We start from the raw sequence: 18,842 nt of genomic DNA on the forward strand, positions 1-18,842 counted from the left end.
ATCCACGGAGCTGCTCTCAGCTCCGCCTTCCCCGTCTTCCCCCTCTGTACCAGGCCCACAAAAAAAGTCTTAACTGACCTTTTCCAGAAGTTTTCACCATGGCTGACTTTAGGACTTTCAGCAAGAGTCCCTATAAAAGAGTTCAGTGTAGATAGATTTCCTCTTTTGATGTTGCCCTGTTCTACTTGGGCACTGGCTGGAAAAAATTAGCACCCCCTTACTAGTTTTTCACAAAATATGTGAACAAGGCCTCTGGTCTTAAGCTGGGGCTTCACAGAGATGGCTACATTTCTAAGATAAAAAAAGTTACCAACTGAACTCCATGGTAACAGCTGGCAGGGGGGAAAAAGCTCTCCCCCTCCCAGGTGTCCTTGAAAAGTTAACTTGCCCAGAACAGAGGAAAAAACAGAAACAAAAACTGCTTTTTGTGAACTTCTGCAGACTGTGAACTTCTGAGCCCCTTCCCTTACATGTTAAGTACAAAATTCTAAAACTACCTAAACTTGGGGTTCAGGGGATTAATTGATTACAGCAGAAACAATGCCCTCTGAATCTGGTTGCAACCAAATAGGACTGTTTCCCTGTCTTCGGTGCTATCTTAGATGCCTTGCCTTGTCCGTCCCTACAACAGTATAATTCTATATACTTAAACATTGTTTATGTTTTCATAAAATGGTCAACAGATGTAATTAATTATGTAATGGTGCAGATGTTTCCCAGAGTGCTCTATCATGACGCAGGTTCATTTGAAGATCAAATAGGGGGGACATACAACTCGGTTCCGCCGGGAGCCTGTATCCCTCACTTTAGCCATCCTATTAGAAATGGGAGTTACTTCAGGGGTGGGCACAGGAACCACTGCCCTGGTCCGTGGGACACAACAAATGACCCAATTAGAAACAGCAATGGACCAAAACTTAAAGATATTAGAAACCTCCATCACAGCTTTGCAGGAATCTTTAACCTCTCTCTCTGAAGTTGTTTTACGGAACAGGCGAGGGTTGGACCTCCTCTTCATGAGAGAGGAGGGCCTTTGTGCTGCATTGAGGGGAAAATGTTGTTTTTATGCCCACCATACTGGAGTGGTAAAGAAATCTATGAGTAAACTAAGAAGACGCCTTGAAGAGCGTCAGCGGGAGAGAGAGGCCCAAAAAGGGTGGTATGAGTCTTGGTTCACACAGTTCCCCTGGTTAACTACGCTTTTATGAGCCCCGGCCGGTCCTTTAATAATTCTTATATTGTTACTAACTCTAGGACACTGTTTACTTAACCGTCTAGTTTCCTTTCTCCAAGCCCAAATTGGACAAGTCAAACTTATGGTAATCAGACAACAATATACCCCACTAGCAGACACAAAATGTGACACCCCCCAATAATCACTTTTATGATTAAAAGTAGCCAGAAAGAAAAAGTGGGGAATCAAAGGTTAATAAAACAGGTACTTGTCACTCTGTTTTTCTGTATGCTCAACAAAACACTGTTGAAATCTTAAGAAACTGTCTGCTAATCTTGTTCCCAGAATGTGCTGTCCCCAACTGCCAAACTGCAAAATGTAACTTCTCTCCCTGCCCTCTCCAAGAAAAGTATATAAGCTCTGCATAAGCTGTTCTCAGGGCTCTTGGCTCTCTCTCCCTTTCTCTTTGCTCTGTTCAAGTGAGCTCTGAGCCCCAGCATGCTGGTCAATAAACCCTTTGCCATTGCATGAGATAGTCTCTTGGTGGTCTCTTCCTCCGACGCTCGCCTGAACTTTACACTTCGTGGTTCTGGAGCACACTGCCTTTGGACTCAAACTAGAACACTTTCCTGTATCTCTAGCTCCTCCCAGCCAGTCCTCCCCAATCCTGGGAGCCAATGGCTGACAGGAATGTCCAGGGAAGAAGCAGAGGCCCCTGGTGGGTGGGGCGTGAGGGGTGACTGTGCCACTGGCTGCCAGTCCCTGGTCAAAGACCAGGACAGGCCTCTGGTTTTATAGGCAGAACAAGATGGTTGGTGTTGGTGGAGGAGCCCGGGCTTCTCAGAATTCTGAGCTGTTTCTTGAGTCATAATTGACCCCAGCAACGCTTGAGGACGTTCTGAGGAGAGAAGTGGATGGTGCTGGTCACGGTTTTCAGAGCTGGTCCGCTGGCTCACTAAAGTGGCCGCGATGTCGTCCTGGTTTGGAGGCCTGGGCTCAGGCTTGGGCCACTTCTTGGGTCAGGTGGGGAACAGCTTGCCTTCCCTCACCGACCATATATCCAGCTTCACCAGGGAAATGCTTCTGGATGTCATAGGAGACATAGAAGCAGGTTTACCTGATTGTCAGAGAAAGGAAATGGAAGCTACTGATTCTCCATTAAGATCGGAGAATGAAAGACTTCAAAAGTATTGTACTGATCTGGAAGAAAAACATGAAGCATCAGAGCTGCAAATAAATCATCTGTGTGCAAGTTACGGAAATCAACTGCAACAGAAGGAGGTAGAGACCAGCCATCTGAAAGCAAGACAGATGGCACTGCAAGATCAAGTGTTCAACCTCCAGGCAGCTGCTCAATGGGTAGGTTCAGGAGCTTGTGGTGTACCAACAACCACTGCCCTGGCTCCACTTGGTTCCCGGATCAGTAGTGATTTTTCAGCCTTTTCTGATGATGACATGGACTTTAGTGACCTAATTTCGTCCCATCAAGAAATAAACAGATTGTCAATCGAAGTTTCAAGACTTGAATCTAAAGTTGGCCATTCGAGGCATATTGCTGAGGCTCAGGGAACACAGAATTTTGACACCAGTGAAATCTTCAAACTGCAAAATACTATCAAGACTCTTGAACAAAACCCAAGTCCAGACATAGATGATCATCAGCATGAAATGTCAGTTTTGGAGCAGAGTGCTACTTTGGCAGAAAAGGGAACCATCCTTCCACAAAATTCTTCATCAATGCAAGAAGTGTTGAGGCTACAACGAGCTCTGTCTGATGCTGAAAAGGAAATAATGAGACTAAATGCTTTAAACCAGGATCAGAGTCTTGCTGAAGACAATCTGAAACTTAAAATGCATGTGGAAGCTTTAGAAAAAGAGAAGTCATCATTGAGTCAAGAAAAGGAGGAACTTCAGATAACACTGTCAAAATTGAGCTGTGACTCTCAAGTAATTAAAAACACAGCTTCAACAGACATGAATGTGAATGTCCAATTACATGACTTAAAACTTCACTTGAAGGCAAAGGAGGAAGAACTGAATCAGAGTATCCATGAAAAGAAAATGCTGTTAGGTGAGTTAGAAGAACTGGACCATCAGAATCAGGAAGCTACAAAGCACATGATTTTGATAAAAGATGAGCTATCAAAACAACAAGATGAAGGAGACCTTGTCATCCAGAAATTGAAACAAGATCTAGATGAAGAAAAAAAGAGAGTTCATCAACTTGAGGATGATAAAATGAACCTCTCCAAAGAGTTGCATGTGCAGAAGGAGAAGTTAAGTCGGAGTGCACAGAGCCTCAGTGATTTGCATTTAACCAAGCAGAAGCTTGAAGATAAAGTAGAAGATTTAGTAGATCAGCTGAATAAGTCACAACAAAATAGCTTCAACGTCCAGCAGGAAAACCTTGAGCTTAAGGAACGCATTAGACAAACTGAAGGTGAGCTGTCTGGATGTCAGAGTAAGTTCCCAAGTTCTCTGAATGAAGACTCTAACAGTAAGGTGAAGAATGACTTGCTTAAAGAAAGGGAAGCTGAAGTTAGCAACTTAAGGCAAAATCTTTCAGAAGTAGAGGAGCTCAATGAAAATTTAAAGAAAGTTGCTGTTGATCTCAAAAGGGAGAATGAAATTTTGATTTTAGCATGTAAAGATGTAAGACGTAAGTTGGAAGCGTCTATTGCTGCTAACAATCAAGTGTCTCAAGAAAAAGACACTGTCAAGGAGACTCTAATAAGAGACAAAGAAGAGATAGAAGCCGAACTGCACCAGGCAGAAACAGGACTCTTGGAAGAAGCAAAGAATCACAGGCAGACTATTGAGGAACTCTCCAATGCATGTCATTTGAATACCTCTGCCTTACAGCTGAAACCTGATTGTGTAGTTCAACTCAAGCAAGAGAAGGACTTTGGAATAGCAGGACTCAAAAAGAATAATGAGCCAATGACTACTGATCCAAAAGAAACTGAGGAAATTCTGGCACCTCATGTTGAAGAACAGAAGCAATTGATACAACTTATAAAGGAGAAAGAAGTTTTTATTGAAAAACTTGAAGAAAAATGTTCAGAACTACAAAAGGATTTAGATGAGTGTTCTCAGGCCTTAAGAGAAAATGAAACTTTAAGGCAAACCATAGAAGAAAAGGACAGAAGTCTTGGCTCCATGACAGCAGAAAACAACCATCTGCAAGAAGAATTGGAGAGCCTTAAGGAACAGCAGAATCGAGCTGTCCCTGTGGCTGAGCCTAAAACCCTAGATGGTATCCCAGAACTAGAATCAGAGATATCTCAACTGAAAATAGTCAAAAATCATCTGGAAGATGAAATTAAACACCATCAAAAGATAATTACAAATCAAAACAAGCGTAAAATGCGACTCCTTCAGTCTTTACAGGAGCAGAAGAAGGAAATGGATGACCTTAAATACCAATATGAGCAGATGAATGCTGCGCATATCCAGTTAATTTTAGAAAAAGATGAGGAAATTAAGAACTTGCAGAAAACGATTGAACAAGTACAAGCCCAGTTGCCTGGAGAAAGACTCAATGCTCAAACAGAGAATTCTGATATTTTTCAAGAAGCAAATGTAAAAAGCCTCAATAGAGAAAGTGGAAGTGAACAACGTGACCTATGGAACGAAAAGGAGTTGTTGAAGCAAACGGTATCAGACCTAAAGGACAGAATATTGATTTTCGAAGTGGACTTTTCGAAATTAAAAGGGGAAAATGAAAAGTTGAGAGTAGCATCCAAAGAAAAGGAAAGGGAGTGTCAAGCACTACAAGAGACAAACTCGAAGTTCTCTGTGAGGCTGGGAGAAAAGGAATTGGAGTGTGAGTCAATGAAGGAGAAAGCTCTTGCTTTTGAGCAAATGTTACAAGAAAAAGAAGAGGGAGAAGCTGGGGAAGTAAGTCAGCTTTCAAACGCAGTTGCATCACTGCAGGAGAAGACAGTTATGTTTCAGCAAGAACGAGACCAAGTCATCGTAGCACTAAAACAAGAACAGATGGAAAACAGTACTCTCCAGCAGGAGGTCCAACAGTACCGTGACAAAGAACTACGCTTGAACCGGGAGCTAGAAAGGCTACGCAGCCATCTCTTGGAATCAGAAGAGTCTTACACCCAGGACATTCTGGCTGCAGAGGACCAAGAGACTAAACTGAGAAAGGAAGTCACGCTTTTGGAGGAAAAGCTAGTTTCATCTTCTAAGGCAAGTCATCAAGCCAGCGTGCAGATAGAGTCACTGCAGGAACAGTTGAGGATGGTCTCTCAACAGAGGGATGAGAATGCACTGCAGCTTTCGCTCTCCCAGGCAAGAGTAAGGCAGTATGCCCTGTCATCAACGAACCTGCAGAGGGTTCTCGAACATTTCCAAGAAGAAGAGAAAGCAATGTATTCTGCTGAATTAGCAAAAGAAAAACAGTTGATAGCAGAATGGAAGAACAAGGCAGAAAAACTAGAAGGACAAGTATCATCATTGCAGGAACGTTTGGATGAAGCAAATGCTATGTTGCATTCTGCTTCCAGACTTACAGAAGAGGTAGATCGGAAGGAACAACAGATCCAAGAACTTAAAAGACAAAACGAGCTCGGAAAAGAAATGTTGCACAAGGCCCAAAAGAAATTGTCAACTTTCGCAAACAGCCCAGAAGGACAAGTGGACAAAGTCCTCATGAGAAACCTTTTTATTGGTCATTTCCATACACCCAAAGGTAAACGCCGAGAAGCCTTGCAGTTAATGGGAAGCATTCTGGACATTCCAAAGGAGGAAATGGAGCAGTTGTTGAGTGAAGATTCCGGTGGTGTTACTAAGTGGATGACCAGTTGGCTTGGAGGGGCACCGAAAAGTGTCCCCAACATACCTTTGAGACCAACTCAACAACCTATGCTTAGTAGTTCTTTTTCAGAACTCTTTGTCAAATTTCTGGAAATGGAATCTCATCCCTCTGCCCCACCACCCAAACTCTCTGCTCATGCCATGGACTGTCCAGACTCACCAGGAAGGAGAGAGCAAGGTGGAAATGTACCAGGAAATGTTAAAGATGCAGCCAAATTCAGAGGAGGTAGAAGCACCAACGGGAATCCATTCTTGGTTCCCCGTTCGGCAGCTGTGCCTCTTAGTAACCTAGCTGGGGTTGGACTTGGTGGACGTGGGCATCCTCTTTTTAAACCCATTGCAGATTTCATGCCTACCTTTACAACATTGCCAGTGTCCCCAGACACTAGTGCCACAGTAGTACTAGAGCACCTTCTAAAGCAAAAGCATTCTCAACCAGAGATGATCTAGCACTCTAAAGAAGACTTTATAAACACCTTGTGTTTTTTTGACAGAGTGGCCTTTTGATAAAGAACTCATGATTTGTAGACCTAAAGAGAAAAAAAAAAAACAGCTGGTATATATAGGTATATAGCTAATAGGTATTTTTGTTGTTGTTGTGTTTCTTTGTTATAGCACTTTTTAAAAAATTTGTTTGCTGTAGGCCTTTTTGTTTATAAAACTTTGTTTCAATGTAGCAGCTAATCATCACCAGTCTTCAATTCTGATGTACTTTTGTGAGCAACTGTACAGAGCAGCATTAGTGAACCATTATCTCCATCCTCTTTTTTTAATGATTATATTTGATAAATTTAATGGCATTAAGATAAAAATGATACATTGAATTAACAAGGAAGAAGAAAGATCCAACACTTAAGAAAAGTATATATATCTCAGATTTAGAGTATATGAAGACCCAATATGATATTGCAAAAAGTTGTGAAATTTTATTTGATAAAAGAAAACCTTGTTCAACTAGTAAAAGAAAATTAGAACGGGGAAAGCCTGAACATGATGTTACTTGGATAAATTCTAAGATACTTTGAATCCAAATACTATGACCCTTATCCATGTTACTTATTTCCATTTCTATAGAAAAGTCACTTCACATTAATTCAGTTTTCTAGATGTTAAATATGTCCAGAAGGAAGAGTATTTTCATGAGTCAACCCCAAAGTGGAATCACATGATCCATTGCCAATGGAAAAGTTAGTAAGTATGTATCATTAAACATCTGGAGTGTTTATTTACATTCTTTTGGGGGCTCCACAATAATGCTTATAAAGACATTTTTTAAAGCATTTGATCAAAAAAATTTGGGGAGAGAGAGAAGATAACATCAATTTTTGAAAGATGAAAGGCTTTTAAAAAGGAGTAGTTACAACCGTTTTGTAAATTAAGGTAAAAGATGAATCAAAAGTTTCTAGCTTAAGTAGGTGAAATCGGAGAAGAGAAAAAGCAGATTGCATAGCACATACTTCTCTGACACCTGTAGTTTCTAAAACCATGAAGGACACCTTTATTAAAATTCATTTAAATAAAATTTAATTTTTAATATAAATCATATTATAATTTAATATAAATCAATCTAATTTAAAATATTTTTATTAATCAATATTGTTTAAATTTATTAATAGTATTGTTTGATTTAAATATTTTATTGATATTGTTTATTAATTTATATTAATTATAGTATGATTTAATTTAAAAATTTATTAAATTTTATTTCAATTAATACAATTTAATAAAGTCAATTTAAATAAGATTTAATATAGATTAAATTATTTAATATTAATTATATAATTTAATATAAATTTTAATAAATTGAATTTTAATAAAAATGATCTTAGTGGTTTTAGAAATTACAGATGTCAGAGAAGTATTAACTCCTTTTTTCTCCTCTCTGATTTTACCAAACTTAAGCTAGAAACTTTTGATTTATCTTTCACCTTAATTTACCAAAATAAACAAGGGGTGACAAAACACCCAGTAGTTATTATCCATCAGCGTTTCCTTTCTTTTTTCTTTATTTCACCTTAACATTTACATTATTTTACCAGAATCAAGATGCCATCAGTTGTTAGGCAGGAACAAAATCACTGAGACAACAACTGTAAGAGGCATCCCAATCTCATTTTGGCTAAGTATTAAAAACCTAGAAATGTCTGAGAACGGATGAGCTCTGATACTAAAGTTTCCAAACTATGGAAAGTTTCCAAATGCTATGGAAAATGATGATGTTTCTCTTTTTGTGTTTTTAAGTTGAGAGCCTTGTAAGTACTATGGTTCTTTATCAGAAATTATATGTGCTTTAAATTTTAAGTCTTTAAATTTCTTATTTTTCCTGGATTATAGAAAAAGGGACTCACAATTCCTCGAGAACTATTAGCATTTTAGTGACAGGAAAAAAATTCAATGATGCATAGTTGTTTTTTGCATTCAATGAGTATCAACTTTTATCTACTTTGGGAAGTGTCACAAACCACAGACCTTCTGCCTTCTGCTTTATTTCAAAGCTTCCAGCATCAGTTGCAAGAATTCTAAGAAACTCTGGGAATACTCTATGGTACAAAATGCACACTTACTTTTCTTTTCTTTTTCTTTTTTTTTTTTGAAAGCATCCCTAAGACAAGAGTCCTTAGGTGAATTTCTTGTTCTAAGTAAATTGACTGAATTATTATGAAGTAATAACTTATTATGCCAAAATGAATAATGAAAGCACATGCTTCCAATCAGAGCAAGGATGAAACAAGAAGGTGAGATGGGTGATAAAAATGCATGAGCAGGCAAATATGATCCAGCCTTATTAAGTCCAAATATCTTTCTTTCTTATATATTTATTTTTGAGGTTTCATTCTTGCTTGATATGCATGGAATAACTTTTGGGGTGATATAATCAGAAATTTGGCACTAAAATCTGCCTTCCTGCAACATCACATGGCTTACTCTCCTAAGAAGAATGGTGCAATATCAAAGTCTATATTTTGCTTCGAGTTGCCAAATTGCTTGGAATTTTCTTCCAATAGGCTTCATATGGTTGGGAAAAGCAGAATTCAGATTTGTCATGAGAGATTTTTATATGTTCTGCTCACCCCATTGTGTCTAGGTGAGCCTTTGGATTTCAATGCTGGGAAAAACACTTCTTATATTTCAGAATTGAAGAGCTCTTGGAAACAGCGACCTCACTGCAAACTTGAGAAAAATATGTTATACAGATACTCAGAAAATTACAAAGATTAATATAGACTCAAGATTTTTTTTAAGACAAGGAGCTTAATGGAGAAAACAACAAGATAGCCTTAGAAGATTTCATACTTCCTTCATTCTTATAAAAACTTGTATATTGTAAACAAGATAAAACCAAAGAGAACAGTTCCTAAGGAAATATTCAGCTTTCAGTTTCCTTGTCTCATAAATTTTATTAAAGTTTTATTAACGACCTTGAATTTGCTAGCCTTTTTATTAAATATTTGATATATGAATCATGCCCAAAATGACTGTTCTAACAAAGAATGTGTGGACTTTCATCTGTGTATGTGCATATATTTATGTATCTTCAGGTCTATAAAGAATTTCAGTAACCTCATGAGTCAGTTTTTGGAGAATCTAATTTCAAAAGTGCTAATCTCTTGCTGTAGTATATGGGCTAAAAATAACACTTCTGACTCCATTTTCAACCTGTGATGGATTCCTAGAGATGCTGAGACTATGTAATCTTCTTTATTCAGCTTATTAACGATTTTTAACAAAACAATGACAACTCTGAAGGGAGTTAAATTAGGGAAGTGGTTGGAAATAGTGCTGTATCCTTCCTATCCTGGTAGAGTAAGAGAAAGCGGTCCAATTGTTGCTTTTAAAGACCTAAGTTGGATTCAGGCCTAGGAAGCCCTTTGATTTACTTCACTGGCAGCCATGCTGAGAGTTTCCGAGTCATTCATTTGTATACAGAACAAAATCAGATCAAGATGAATAAGCAAATGAGGGTATGGAATCCTGGAGTGCCCATCCACCAGAGGGTGTGTGTGGGAGGGACACACATTGAAACTGAGGGATGGCTTCATTGAATTCTTGGGTCCATCTGTGTTGACAAACCTTGTGGGCTTCAGGAAGGGACAATGATAAGAGTTGACAACTGAAAAACTAATCATGTGACTTTAACTAATGGGACTCAAGACCCAACTCATAAGCTTTATGCCACTTTCACAGTCACTAGTCAAATATGGACTCATTCTATCTCACTTTTGGAGCCCTGGGGAACTCGACAACAATATTTGAACATATATACAAAACTGACATTTTAAGATATCTGGAAAATGCCAAAACAACTGGACTTCAAAGCAATATTTCTATTTCACAGTGCCAATCTCCGCTGTTAGCTAGGGCTGGTTGATGTGAGCTAATAGTCTTTGATGGTAATGAGTGTGTGTGCATGAGGATTAAAGAATAGTGTAGGTGGAGAGATGTGGAATGTCCATTCAAGAGGTTAATTACTATAGGATTTTGGAGTGGTTATACATAATTTACCTGGCAGTTTCAATTAACCAGTAAGAAAGGGATGATGTTCTCCTTCACATTGAAAGGACATCTGGGTCTTTAAGTTAAGAAGTATATTTTCTATGTTATGTAAGGCTTAGCGCTAAATGCAGCTGTTATTTACAAGAGAAAATAATATGAAGAGCACAGGGAACATATGAAGCTATAGGTGGTAGTTACACTGAGCAATGCTAAGCCACACTAAGGAAGGCTAAACCCCAGTAGTCTTTTGACCTAGGACCTTAGCTCACCTTGGCTACAAGTAGAGTATTGTCATGTGGAAACACATTTCTTCTCCTCTCATATTCTGGGTTAATGCTTCTAAAGGAATTTGATGGTTTGTGTACAGAATTAATAGCAACTTCATCTTGAATACCACCATACAGGCCACTTCATCCTCAGGATTGTGGACTCTGGAGCTTTGTTCTCATGGATGTTATTAAGGGGCACATAATATCATGAAAAGAAAGACTGAGAAAGAGCTCCAAGAACAATACAGAACTTTAAGCTCCATGTAAAGTATATAATAGTCTTGAAGCTGGAAGTAAAAGTATTTGTTGAAATTGTTTTGCTAAAATGGATACTTCTGGACATAAGAATAGCCAAGAGATGAAGAAGATAAAAGTAATAATATACAAATTGCTTTATTATATGGAAAGGGGCCTTAATAAGTTTTACAAACATTCTTAAAGGGACACTTTTTATATCTTAGCTCATAAAGAGAGTCAACATATACATAGAGAAGTATAAAAATATTTTTAGAGCAAATGTTCATATGCAAAAATGTTTAACAAATTGAGAGTTCTATCAGAATTGTCCTGGGGATTTTGATTTTTTTAGCTTTTGTAACTGAAAGGATAATTTTAATCAATGAGTTGATCCACTAAGCCTTATAAGGAAAAAATCATAAATTAATTAGATTTCTGGGCATAAGGTTGATAGCTTATTTTCTAAACTTGTGACCTAAACCAAGTATCTCTAGTGGATAAATATCTCACTGTTTACTTCAAAAATTTCCCCAATCATTCCTGAATAGTGCATTCAAGGATCCTTTAGCAGTAAAAATAGTAGTTAAAATGTATATCCTCTGTATCACACTAAGAATTATTTATGGCTAGACATCCCAGATTTCAAGTCAAGTTACTTCCAGACACATCTATGCAACAAATGAAAATGCAAAGCATTTCATTGTGTAGTGCTCCATTTGATTGGGGAATAAATTGAATATTTATTCCTAACTTTTTTATTTTTCTGTTCACATTTAAATATGTGATACAGAATATGAAAGGAAGTTCCAATTTGATAGTGTCTTGATTATAACCAACTTTCCAAAGCAAAGATTTATATATTTCTAAAAATAGATAGTGTCACTACTTCAGCTATTTGATACAATATTTTGAATGTTTATCTTAAAAATAAATATTTCTTCTACTTAAGCACATCTTTTTTCTGAATAAACATACCATATTCTGTTTATTATTTAACCTATGGTTGAGTACAGAGATTGCAAAATTTTTTCCTCATCATTATATTTACTATTACAAAAGCAGAAAACATTGCTGAGAGAGCTCAATCTAGTGAGTCTTGAAACCCACAAGAACAGAAGGATGGTAACATAAAATAATGAAAAATTGCATTGAGGAAAGAAAGGAAAAATAGTGTATTGCCTGTTTCAGAACTCAATTCAAAATGGGAAGAAATCAATGAAGGTTTTTTGTTGTTTTGAAAAATTATAGAATCACAGAAAGTGGTAAAGGTAGTATAGAACCGTAGTATGTACCTTCCTCTCGGTTTTCCCCAATGATTTCTACTTATACAACTGTAGTGCAATATCAAAACCAGGAAGGCCAACCAATGTTAGAACAATGTGTTGTGGTTCTATGACATTGTATCATCTGTTAGATTCTTGTAATGACCAATACAAACAAGATACATAACTATTCCATCACCAGGAAAATTTCTCTTTCCACTTTTCTTTTCAGTTGTATATATATGTGTGTGTGTGTGTATGTGTGTGTGTGTGTATTTTACATATGGTAATCATAGTATTTAATATATGTATAAAATGGCATTTCAATATATAAATACAATGTATAGTGACCACATCATTGGCATATCTCTCACAGAAGACATGTCATTTCTCTGTGTTGGGAACTTTCAAAATTCTCATTATTAGCTATTTTGAAATATTAATTATTGTCAGCCATAGTTATCCTACGTGTTATAAAAAAAGTAGAAGTTATTCCATCCATCTGCACCCCTGCATCTATTAATCATCCTCTGTCTACCACCACACACACCTCTCCCAGGCTCTGTAAACACTATTCTTTCTTCTACTTCGAGATCAGCTTTCATTTCCACGCGTGTGAATAGGCAGTATTTGTCTTTCTGTGCCTGACTTGTTTTGCTTAATATAATGTCCTCCAGTTCTCTTGCCTCTTGCTACCCTTTTACAGCATCACTGCCAACACCACCCCCCATCACTATCAGTTACCTCTGGAACCACTAATTTTTTCTCCTTCTCTGTAATTTTGTCATCTCAAGAATATTTTATATATGGAATCATACAGTATATGACTTTTGGAGGTTGGCCTGTTTTCCTGCAGTATGATGCCCTTGAGATTCACCTAAGTTGCTGCATGTGTGGACACTTCATTCCTTTTCATTGGAATAAACATCCACCAGAGTCAGAGCTGGGCCATGTGATAAGGGTAGGTTTGCTTGTTTGAGAATTTACTGACCTGTTTTCAGAGTGGCTGTAGCATTCTCAGGATTCACCAGCAAGGTGGGAGAGATCCAGTTTCTCTGAGTCCTCATCTGTATCAGGTATTACCACTTTGGTTGTCTTTGGTTAACCTATTAAGTATGATGTTGCCTCAAGGTGGTCTCAGATTGCGTCTCCCTAATGCTAGTGACTTCCAACATCTTTTCAGGTACTCATTGTCATCTTTATATTGTCTTCCAAAAGACTATATAATCTTATTTTAACTATATTCATAGGTACCAAGTGGTATTGCAGAACACCAAGTGATTTCTTCAAGTAGTAAAAACATTTTTAATTCAATATTAGTTTCCTACAGAGGGTCCTTAGCAAGATACCCCTAGGAAGTGTATAGAATAAAATTACAATGCACATACCATTCTATAGTTAATGATTATGAGTAAAGTTTTTTTTTTGTTAAGAGAGAGAGAGGTAGAGAGAGGTAGAGAGAGAGAGAGAGAGAGAGAGAGAGAGAGAGAATTTTAATATTTATTTTTTAGTTATCGGCGGGCACAATATCTTTGTTTGTATGTGGTGCTGAGGATTGAACCTGGGCCGCACGCATTCCAGGGAGCATGCTACCACTTGAGCCACATCCCCAGCCCTGATTATGAGTAAAGTTTAAGAAACACTTTCAAATAGCCAGAGGTACAAATAATATAAATTTCTGAAACAAAATGAAACAAAAAATTAAATAACATTTTTCAAATAATTTAAAACAATGATTATAATTGTGATAGAATACAATGGAAAGGCTTATAATATTTTTTCTGGGAAAATCTGTATAGAATAATATCATGTATGAATATGGTTATAAGAATCAGAAAGTGGCTGGGGATGTAGCTCAGCTGGTAGAGTGCTTTCCTAGCATGCACAAGGCCCTGGGTTCAATGCCCAGCACCACCACCAACAATAATAATAATAATAATAATAATAATAATAAATAATAATAATGTAAGAAAAAATAACTAAGCACATGTCTTTATATAAGATTAATTGTTCAAGTGGCTTTTCTTTATTCTCCTTTTCCCTTTTTGTTCATACACAAAGAAAACTACTGACTCAAAAATACAATGTAAGTAAACTTAGTACAGGGGAATCAAATGTTGACCTGAAAGCAATTAAATTGTGTTTTGAAAGCTGCTGCTGATTCTCCTGAACGACTGACTTAACTTACCTGAAATTATTCATTAATTTATCCAACCAATATTCACTAAGCACTCTTGTGTCTTTACTAAGCTAGCACTGTGTAAGACTCTGGGATCCATGACACATAAAATATATTTGATGCTCTTAAGAGACTTAATATATAGTAGACAGAGACAAAATTGTAAAAAGCTTAATGTTTCCCTGAAAATTTTAAAGAGAAGAAATGATCTCTGTGGTTCAGGAGGGTTAAAATCTTTGATCTATTCAAAATATTTTCTTGATGATAATTCAAATTTGTGAATAGAAAACAGAAAGTAAGAGAAAGATGAAAAGATAGTAATTGAAAGCAATGGTCTATACTTAATAGTTACTTAGGACATTTTGTTGATTTTGCCCTATCATTTTCTGCAAATGAGGTGATGTGCTTTTGGCTAATGAAAATGGTTGTATCTGTTGGGTACTGTATGTATGCATTTGCAAACTTTGTTACTTAATAACTAATCAACCCCACACAATGCACAGGATGGTTTTATCAGTTACCTGTATAGTACATTTTTTTCACTTTCCCTTTATGATTGTATTGTCAGAAAAATTCTCCTGGGATGGGCTGAAGAGTGTCCTTTGGAGTTCTCTGTTTGTATGGTTGGTACTGGTGAATTTCAAGTTTTTATTTTTATTTTTAATTTTCCTGTTGTGCTTTAAATCAACATTTTGCTGATAGGTTGTAAATTGACTTCATTCTACCATCTATGCCTTAGAGTGTACAGTTTTGTTTTATTTTATTTTTACATCTCAACCATCATTAGGTTTATGGATGCACTGACAAAAGCAAATTACATTTTTTGCCTATTTCTAGAGATAAAAGTTGGCTAAAGACCTTCATACAAAACCATCCAAGAAATTGGCCATATTCTTTCTTTACCTGACCTGATAGAGTTTGGGGAATAACATTCTTTGTTTTTGATTATAAAGCCTAGTCTTTCTTAGAAACAATGCAATTAAATAAAGATCAGCGTATATACTAATCTTTTATAAACGTGATTCATTTAGTTAATATTTTAAGAATTCTCAATTAATTAAAAATTTACTGCATCTGCTTTTGAATATTTATGTATCCATTGCATGAGAAAGTGATTTTAGTGTTTGGTATAAATCCTGATTTTGAATTCAAAGTAAAAAATTGAGATTTGATTTGCTATTTTAATCATCCTTATTTAATGACAGTTGCCTGTTTTAATAGTCCAGAATGATGATATTATTTGCACTTTTAGACTTTTAAGCCTTTTTGGCACACAACTATAGTCACAGCTACTTGGGAAGCTGAGGCACGAGTATCACTTGAGACCATGAGTTGAGTTTAAGATCAACTGGGCAACATATGGAGACCCTGACGCAACATCAAAAACAACAACAAAAGAAACAATGACAAAAAGTTCTTCTCTTAGATGAAATTTAATTTTTATGGCCTAACAGTATAGTATTAAAGAAAGGATTTTTAGGTAAAAATAATTTCTGTTCATTTAGTAGTAGAATTAGTCCTCAGTTATTGTTTAATTGGGAAGTTCTGGTGGGGGCTGAATATGTTTTCACTTTCAAAGTTTTGTCACTGATATTCAGATTATAAATGAAAAAGGAATTATCACTTAAACATGTTTGGTATTTCTGTTTATTTACTTGTAGTACTGAGAATATCCAGAGCTTGGAGGTAAAGTCACATTGATTTACTTTCGAAGAAATAGACTCCAAAGCCAGATACAGTTTTGGATCCAATTTGTTGTATTTTATAGAATCTATGATTTATAACATATATTAAAATGCTTTTATGGTTTTGGGGAGGAACATTATGTGTGTGCCTAGTTACCCTTCCTCTACCTAAGAAAATATACATAATGAAGGAACTAATCAAATGTGTGATGTCTTTGTTTCAATGATTAACATCTACATTAAAGTGGATACATAACCCTCCCCTTTGCAGCTACTATTGTTAAACCTATATGCATGGAACATGATAAGACTTACAGCCACATTTCCAATCATCTCTATCAGCTTCTTGCTGTCCTCTCAGTAGTCATTATCATCTCTCTTAGGTACTTGTGTCACTTGTCTCTCACAGGTGCTTCTTATACCTTTGTAATTAACAATAACACTCTGCTCTTCACAATTCATTTACTTTATGTTTTAAGAAAACCTTTCTTTTTCTGTTATCATACATACCATTTTTTCCCCACCATCAGTATTTTTATATGGTAGTTAAATTTTATTCTATTTCTGGTTTAAATCACTGTTTGTCACTTATTTTTCAAGTTATCCCATATCCTAAATGATGTCTTTATATGCAGCATATGATTATTAACATTATTTCTTTCCATGATATCTTTGAAAGTTTGAGCAAAGTAATCTGGTCCTCCTTCCATCACATTTAGTGTATTAGTAGTGAGAGTTATAACAGGTTTCTGAAATCCTTCACAGCAAATTAAAACAAACAAACAAACAAGAACATGGTGTCTTATGGGGAAGAGACATATAGGGAAGGAAATAGTTAATCTTTTAATGAAATTCCAAGTGAGAACAGTGATAATTACAAAGAGAAATAAATAGACAAATTGAGCATCTTCATTAAATTTTCTTACTTTTGTGTTGTTTTTTTTTCACTTTCTTTCAGCAGATATTGGTGAGAAGGTTCATATTATTGCTGGTAGGCAGAGGAGAGATAGTCCTTGGTGCAATGTATGTTGGTTAAAGGGAATTCATTATCTTTTACATTCTATTAGGCATTTAGAATTAGGAACTGTAATGGCAGAATTGATTGATGTTCTAGACAAAGTTGAAGTAAAGCAGAAAGTGGAGAACAAGTACTTAACAAAAGCTTAAATTTGGACATCAAACAACCTCCTTGGAAGCATATAAAAAAAGTATCACCACTTGCAGTGAGAAGAAGAGTAAGTTTGGGACTAGAACCAGAAATAATCAACAGAGCAACTGAGCACAAAGTAGTTGCAATTTACATATAAACCACATCTGCTATGCCAAGACTAAAGCACTGTTTAGGAAATCATGGGATCTGATAAATGTGTTGGATGATCTGGATTGATGCCCACACAAAATATTGAAAAGAATGACTCTCCTGAACTCTGAATTTGCATACCCTCCCTAATACAAGCTAACTCTATTTTGCTTGCTTGAAAATGAAGCAGAGACCTCTTTCTTCAATGAACCGCCTTGGGATTTGCTCCATTGTTTCCTTCTAAATGCTAAAGTCAGAGCTAAAACTGTGAAAGGCATAACACAGCTGAGGACATTCAGGACCTGGAAATTCAGGGAGGGAAGGCAGTCCCCACAAATTACAGGACCTGCCCAATATAAAGTGGCAAAAACAGGGAGACCATAAATAGAACTGGATTCTGAGGGTGCTTAGTCAAGGTATTTGGGAAATAAAGGAATAAGGGAGACCTTATTGACTTGGAGATAGTCTCCTAGGCTACAGAATAAACAGATGTGTATTCTGAATACCCTTCTACTAAGATGATTTCTAGATGCATGGAAAAAGTAATGACCTACACAAGGAGGGTAAAATTTTTGACTTGCTAGATGGAGTTAGTAAATGTTTTTGGTTGTGTGGTCCAGATGGTCTCTGTTGCAACTATTCAACTGTGCATTATAGTGGAAGAGCATCCATAAATAATACATGAATGAGAATGGTTGTATATGTTTCAATAAAACTTGATTTACCAACATAGGTATCAGATTTGATTTGGTCCAAAGGCCTTCGTTTAATTACCCCTGACCTATATTAAGTGAGATTGTCATAACAAAATTTCCATGGAATGCAAAAAAAATTTCAATCTAAAGAGAGCTTAGGAAAATGTTTCATGAGAAGGGGATAACTAGATAAGTAAAGAAGACTTACAAAGAATTTATTGTATGGGAAGGCTAGAAGGACATACTATTCACCCAAACCATCAAGAATGTACTTGGTGGGCTGAGGCGGTTGCTCAGTGGTAGAGAGCTTGCCTAGCATGTGTGAGGCACTGAGTTCAATTCTCAGTATCCTATATAAAAAAATAAAGGTCCATCAACAACTAAAAAAAAAATGAACTGATTAGAGGGACACCTACACAACTTAGAAATTCAGTGGTGACTTGCTTCTGCAGGCCAGGGATGATGGTAGGGATGACAGTAGGAAATGCCATTGCAAAACCAGTAGCACTGTGGATGAAGGGCATACTGAAGCAGTGGGTGCCAGGCAACAACATTTGAGTAAGAATCCAGGTATATGTAATTATTATGAGTGGCAAGGTTGGAGAAACAGCCTAGCATCTTGACCAGAAAGAGCGTTATGGAGATGATTAATAGACATGGTAACTCTAACAGTAAAATAAATTGATAACTGATGATTCATTATTCAATCTGTTATGT

At 36.6% G+C, this 18,842-nt stretch overlaps 1 pseudogene; it reads left to right on the top strand.

Moving 5' to 3' along the window:
- The first annotated feature begins 2,143 nt into the window (after positions 1–2,143).
- LOC143642153 (thyroid receptor-interacting protein 11 pseudogene) lies at positions 2,144–6,454 on the top strand (annotated as a pseudogene).
- Positions 6,455–18,842: the final 12,388 nt, after the last annotated feature.

The sequence above is a fragment of the Callospermophilus lateralis genome, chromosome 9 (assembly GCF_048772815.1).
Source record: "Callospermophilus lateralis isolate mCalLat2 chromosome 9, mCalLat2.hap1, whole genome shotgun sequence".
Lineage (NCBI taxonomy): Eukaryota > Metazoa > Chordata > Mammalia > Rodentia > Sciuridae > Callospermophilus > Callospermophilus lateralis.